Source organism: Penaeus chinensis, chromosome 16 (assembly GCF_019202785.1).
Source record: "Penaeus chinensis breed Huanghai No. 1 chromosome 16, ASM1920278v2, whole genome shotgun sequence".
Taxonomy (NCBI): Eukaryota; Metazoa; Arthropoda; class Malacostraca; order Decapoda; family Penaeidae; genus Penaeus; species Penaeus chinensis.
The window spans coordinates 7,766,381-7,773,880 of NC_061834.1; the positions used below are offsets into that span (position 1 = coordinate 7,766,381).

The 7,500-nt window shown below is 33.5% G+C and overlaps 4 non-coding genes across 4 annotated transcripts; 2 read left to right on the top strand and 2 right to left on the bottom strand.

Annotated features, from left to right (window-relative positions):
- Positions 1–1,274: 1,274 nt before the first annotated feature.
- Trnav-aac lies at positions 1,275–1,347 on the bottom strand. The gene has a single exon. It is a non-coding gene; the product is annotated as a tRNA-Val (tRNA).
- A 1,307-nt stretch (positions 1,348–2,654) lies between these two features.
- Positions 2,655–2,727, top strand: Trnav-uac. The gene has a single exon. It is a non-coding gene; the product is annotated as a tRNA-Val (tRNA).
- A 963-nt stretch (positions 2,728–3,690) lies between these two features.
- Trnav-aac lies at positions 3,691–3,763 on the top strand. The gene has a single exon. It is a non-coding gene; the product is annotated as a tRNA-Val (tRNA).
- A 1,475-nt stretch (positions 3,764–5,238) lies between these two features.
- Trnav-aac lies at positions 5,239–5,311 on the bottom strand. The gene has a single exon. It is a non-coding gene; the product is annotated as a tRNA-Val (tRNA).
- Positions 5,312–7,500: the final 2,189 nt, after the last annotated feature.

Here is a 7,500-nt window from a genome sequence, read left to right on the forward strand (position 1 = left end):
TAGCATTCAAATGTATTGGAAAGAGTGTCTAGATGCTCATTTATAATTGCAAGTGCATACTGCTTGAGTAAAGCAAGGGGGAAACGGTCTTTTTGGGGGGCAGTCGTATAATATACACTTAGGTCCGACATTTTCCACGGTGGCACAGAACGTCCATGTAGGGTCTTAGTTATGGGTATGTTCAGCTGAGCTAAGTGTTTACACGTTACTTGTACCCATGGATTTGAGTATGAATCGGTGTTGTCATTCAAAGTTAGTTTTCTATTCTGTGTTTTAGTTGTCTTTGGAGGGGTTCTCTAATTGATTTGACACTAAATGTGGTATCTATGTATAATATTCTTTCATAAACAGTAGAAATTAAGTTCTGTTCTCCTATTCACAATACTTGTTGTTCTAGGGGAACCAAGAATAATCCTCATTGCTTCATTTTGTACACTTTCTAGACTAGTCAACTCTGATTCCTTGACCAATGCTAGGTGCAATGCATGGTAATCTATGACCGACCTTATGTATGACAAGTAAAAGAATCTCGCAATATTGACATTTATACCATGGTCTTTGCCGACAAGTGTCCTAAGTGGCTTCAGCCGCTCCCACAACCTTTTCTTAAGCTTTCTAATGAACTCTGAATCATTAACAATCACCCCGAGGTATTTGTATTGATGGCAGAGATCTAGCTCAACTTCATTTATATGAAACCTTGGCAGAGGGATTGTCTTTGGGTTAAGTGCCTTGTTTTTTTTCAGATGAGATTATCAAGCCACACTCAGTAGCCCTTGCAGAAAGTATATCTAGAATCTCTTCAATTCTCTCCTCGGATGAGGATTTAATGTCATCGGCATAGCAAATAATGGAGTCATTGCCTGCAAGCGGTATATCACCTAGTAATCTATGCATTAGGATATTAAATAGGATGGGACTAAGTACGCCTCCCTGAGGTGTGCCGAGTTGAAATACTTTTGTATGAGTACTCTTAATGCCCCTGAAGAGAACCTGAGCCGATACATTTTAATCCTTGTTAACAGTTTTCCCTCAATACCAAAGCTAGGTAGTTGCTCAAGGATAATTTCCCTGTTTGCAATATCAAAAGCAGATTTAAGATCAAGAAATACGGTTTGCATGCCTGGGTTTGAGTTTGTTAAGTACTCTGCAAAACAGTGCTGACTGCTACGCCCTGGGAGAAATCCATACAGTCTGGGGGATTTTAAAACGTGGGTATGGTGTACGTAGAGGTTTTTTTTTAAATTAAGGTATATTTTTGACGATTAAAAATCTGTGCTCACCAGGGCTCGAACCTGGGACCTTCTGCGTGTTAAACAGATGTAATAACCGCTACACCATGAGCACCTTTATTCTTCTTTGAAATATCATTTCCTGAAGAACTTTTGTGATTTTCATTAATACTAATAATAATGATAATAAAGGTAATAATTAATATAGATAACTATTACAGCGATTATGTGATGGTGATCGTTATTGATGTCATTGCTGTTGGCATTATTATTATTTCATAATTGTTAATACTTTGTTTTGTCTTTAACGCTCTTATCATGAAAGTAATAACGATAATTGCTGTCATTACCGTTAGCTCGATTATGATTATGATCATATTATCATAAATAATTATCGTAAAACTGTTGATTTTATATAATGTATAAAACCTGACGAAAGAGATAATTAAATAAAAATATAAGAAATATATATCCTTCATCAAACAAAAACTTTAACACAAAATGACAAGACAAATGAAAAGAACTTGAAGATAAAATGAAATGCATATCCATTAAAATGTCAATAATATCGAATGGAATACAAAAATCACTGCGAAGTAGTTGGTGTTGACTGTCCTCACGCAAAGCATTAAGGGAAGTCATTAATGTGTATTTCGTAATGGACTCTTGGGACAAATAATCACCATGCCAGTCATCTGCGTGTGGACTTCGCTTAAGGGTGGCGTGTGATGAAGTTAGAGTGTATTATTATTATTATTAGTAGTAAAATAATTATCTTTATGAGGATCATTTTTATCATTAGTATTACTAATACTGATAAAATTATTCCTTTAGCATTAGCATAGTCACCATCATCATGATAGCCATTGTCGTCTTCATTGTCATTATCTTTATCTCCATCATCATCGCCATCGCAATCATCATCATTATCATTATCACTATTATTATCATTATCACTATTATTATCATCACCGCACTCATAATCATCTTCATCTCCATCTCCATCTCCATCTCCATCCTTAAAAGTTTACAGGAATACCCTTCATGCAAATACGGATAGCTCACCCTTGTATTCTTTGGTGAAAATGAGAATGAAAATGGAGAACATAAGACGAAGCTCCATTAAAACATCAAATAAGAAAATAACAAATAGAACATAAGAAGCAGGTTCTACCAGTCCGTCAGGATAAATTGAAAACCTTCTGAAATAAGACATATATTTCATCTTTTCATCAATACCATAGTCATTCTTACAAGTGATAATAATGGTAATAAAGGGAATAATGCAATAAACAATAACTAACTATTACTGTGAATTAAGTGTGTATTTATATTTTTTCGGGGGGGGGGGGGGGGGTATAAATGTGTGTAAACATGTATATGATATCTCTCTTAGTTCATGTTTCGCTTTCTCAATAGAGGGTTCTCATAGTGTAGTGGTTATCACGTCTGCTTTACACGCAGAAGGTCCCAGGTTCGAGCCCTGGTGGGAGCAACTTTATCAGAGTGATCCCATTTTGTTGTGATACATTATTGTGCTTGCAGTTTCTGCTTCCCTTTACATACGGTATAAATCGATTGTTATGTTGATAAATACATTGATATCTAAATGTGTATGTGTGTATATAAATATATATATACATATATAAATATATATGTGTGTATATGTGTGTGTGTGTATGTAGGTATATATATGTATAGATGAACATATATATATATAAGTATGTATGTTTGTATATATATTTCTAAATATGTTTGGGTATATATGTATATATATATTTGTATATCCATATATCTCTCTCTATATTAATGTATATGTAGGTATATATATGTATACATGAACATATATGTATATATATATATATATATATATATATGTGTGTGTGTATGTAGGTATATATATGTATACATGAACATATATGTATATATATATATATATATATATATATATTTGTATATCCATATATCTCTCTCTATATAAATGTATATGTTTGTATGAATATATATACATATATATACACACATGTATATGTATATATGTGTATATACACACATATATACATTTTTATACATATAGTCATATATATGACTATATGTATAAAAATAGATACACAAATGTATATACATATGTAAATATACACATGTATATGTATATATACATATATTTGTCTATATACATATTTATATTTGTATATACATATATATATATATGTATGTATGTATATATATATATATATATATATATATATATATATACGTTTATGTATGGGTGTATTGTGTGTGCTGTGTGTATGTTACTAATGGCGCTGTGAAAATTTATGGAAATTATTAGTTCTTTTAGGTTTCTGTGTCCATTGGGGATTTCTAGCACCTTAACAATGGTTGTCATTTTGCATGTGCAAGATCTTCCCTCAGGTTATTAGAGATATGATTATATAGGGATACAATTCAACATAATGTGTTCATGGTGTCGTGGTTATCACATCTGTCTAACACACAGAAGGTCCCAGGTTCGAGCCCTGGTGAGCACAAACTGTGAAAAGTTTACCTTATAACCGAGCGTTGAAGTCTACGGACACCTTATCCACAGTTTAGAAGGTGAGGGCAATGTTTACTTCATTTGCTGCTGATGCTATTTACATAAAATCCCCATCCGAGGAGAGAGTGCAACATATTCTAGATATACGTATACTTAATCCACAGACAGACCCTCTCCCCGAGTTTCATATATATGACATTAAACTAGATCTTTATCACCAATATCTCGGGGAGAGTTTGCGTGATGCTAAATTCATGGGAAAAATTAAGGAAAGACTGTCAGGGAAGGAAACCACTTAAAACACTGGTTGGCAACTACCCTTATCGTCACTTGGGTGGAAGGTGGGGGGGGGGGGGGGCAAGCATTAAAACAGCCGGCAGAAAGAGCACTGAATCTACAGTGTGGACTGGCTCACGAGCGAATCTGAGCACCTTTGTCTCGAGTTATGTTAAATGCACAGGAATGGCTCATTAACACAAGCCCACTTTCTCTGGTTAGGATACAGAAACAACACTGAATATATTTAAACTCATCTAAACAATTATTTTTTGAATTGTGCTCACTAGGGATCGAACCTGGGACCTGTGTGTTTGATAGAAGTATAACCACTACGCTATGAACACGTTGACACAGTTGAACTCTTTCTTATTGTCACTACACTTAAATCTTTGTGTGTGAATGTATACGTGTAACAGAGAAAGAAAGAGAGAGAGAAGGTCGCCTCTTGCATATCTGGCTGTCCATTTATACACATTTAGTCATTTCTCTCTATCTATTTAACTATCTGTCTTTCTTCCTCTCTCGCTTTCGCCCTCCCTCTCTCGCTCTCTTTAAGATATCAGAATAATATCCAATGAATACAAAGATTAGTAAAAAGTGGTTGGTATTGACTGTCCTCCCGCCAAGCATCAAGGGAAACCATTAATGTGCGTGGGTTTCGTAATAGACTCTTGGGGCAGATAATCACCATGTCAGTCATCTGCATGTAGACTACGCTTAAGGATTTTTATCAGTAGTATCACTAATACTTAAAATATTATGCAATTGGTATTGACGATTTGATACTGTTATCTTCATCTCCCTCTCTATCTCTATCTCCATCTCCATCTTCATCTTCATCATTATCATCACCATTATCATTTTTATTAACATTATTATTGTTAAGACTGGCAATCATACGTACGTAGCTTAATCAGTCAACATATCAATGATGATGTAACGTAAATTAGATCGCAGTCTCGTCAACATATAAGACTGGATGACTCTGATATATGTATTACGAACCATATAAGTTTTTGTTTATAGTCCACGCATCCTGAGCAGCATCCAGCCTTGTTATCCTTACGAACATTTAGAACATTAAGAAGCAGGTTCTATCGGTTCTCAAGATAACCTGTAAGCCTTCTTACAAAAAAGCTGGTAAATTGAAGATCAGCTCTTGGAGGTACACTTTTCACGGCTATCATCTGTGCTCACCAAGGCTCGAACCTGGGACCTTCTGTGTGTTAGACAGATGTGATAACCACTACACCATGAGCACCTGTATTATTTTGTGAAATATTAATGCTTTTCATCAATACAAGTCACTCTTACAAGTGATAACAATAATGACAATAAACGTAATAATACAATAAATAATAAAGATAACTGTTACAATGATAACGTGATGGCAATTGTTACAATATCATTCCTGTTGGCATTAATATCACAATCATTGTTATTTTCGTTGTTATAATTCTTATGTTCCTCATTATTATTCTATCATTGCTATTGTTATTTCATAATAATTAATACTATTTGTTTGCCTTTACTAATTTTATTATAATGATAGATATAATGATTATTGCTGTCATCACTGTTATCTTAATTATGTTTATATTCATATCATTAGCATCGTAAATAATCCTAAAACTGTAGCCAAGAATTGCTTTTTATAATATTTTTTATTATTTTTTATAATGTTGTAGTGTTTTTATAATGTAAAAAAAAAAAAAAAAAACTAACGAAACTGGGAATTAATGAAAAATATAAGAAACATATATCCTCCATCAAACTATAAACTTTAAAACAAAATGACGAGAAACTGAAGTATAAAATTAAATACATATCCTTTAAAATATCAGAATAATATCGAATACAAAGATCACCACAAAGTAGTCCTCACGCCAAGCATTAAGGGAAACCATTATTGTGTGTGGGTTTCGTAATAGACTCTTGGGGCAGATAATCACCATGCCAGTCATTTGCGTGTGGACTAAGCTTAAGTGATGATGGAGTCAGAGTGTATGTTTATCTTTAGTAGTAGGGGTAGTAATATAATCCTTATCAGAACTGTTATCAATAGTATCACTAATACTGATAAAATCATTCCTTTAGTATTAACATAGTCAACATCATCGTCACTGCCATCATCATCATTATTATTAACACTATTATCATCACCATCATCCTAATCATCTTCATCTTAAGTTCATACTGTTATCATCTTCATCTCCATCTCCATCCTTAAAAATTTACAGGAAAACCCTTCATCACTTTCTTTGATGAAAACGAGAATGGAAATCGACATAATAAGATGAAGGTCGATTAAAACAAATAGGAAAAAAAAAAAAATAATAAAATAAGCAGATTCTACAAGCCTGCCAGGATAAATTGAAAACCTTCTAAAATAAGGCAGAATGATGTGGAAAAGCTGGTGACCATTAAATCCACACATGGAGGTACACTTTTCACAGCTATAATCTGTACTCACCAGGGCTTGAACCTATGACCTCCTGTGTATTAGACAGATGTAATAACTGCTACACCATGTGCACATCTTAGTAAATATAACAGCTATTATGGAAAAAAAAAATTCATGTAAGAAAAGATGAAGACATATCCAAGATTTTTTTTGACATACTTAGGTAGCTACCATGGACTAATAGAAAGTATTGTCAAATGGTTGTTTTCTTCAATAGAAATAACGTTCTGTCGCATATGTACGTACATGCTTATACACACACATATGTGTATATATATTTGCACACACACACACACACACACACACACACACACATATATATATATATATAAAATTTGTTTATGTCATCTTTTCATCAATACCATAGTTATTCTTACAAGTGATGATAATAATGGTTGTAATAGAGGTAATAATGCAATAAAGAATAAGGATAACTGTATACTTTTACTGCGAACTGAGTGTGCATATATTTTTTTTACGGGGGGGGGGGGGGGGTCTATATGTATGTAAACCTGTATATGATATCTCTCAATCTCAATCTCTATCTCCATCTCAATCTTCGTCTTCATCACTTCTATCATCACCATTATCGTCATCGGTATCACCATTATAATTCTTATTAACATTATTATTTCTAAGTAAGTATCTTAATCAGTCAATGTATCAATGATAATGTAACGTAAATTAGATCGCAGTCTCGTCAACATATAAGGCTGGATGATTCTGATACATGTATGAGTGTTACGTGTTCGAACCACACATCCCGAGCAGCATCCAGCCTTGTCATCCTTACGAACATTAAAGGATGACTTGAAATGTAGACTAGCTAAGAAGTCCAACATTTCCAAAGTTTATATCCTTAAAAGTTTACAGGAATACCCTTCACGCAAATACGGATATTTCACCCTCGTATTCTTTGATGAGAACGGAAATGAAGAATGGATAAAATAAGACGAAGCTCGATTAAAAGATTAAAAAAGAAAATA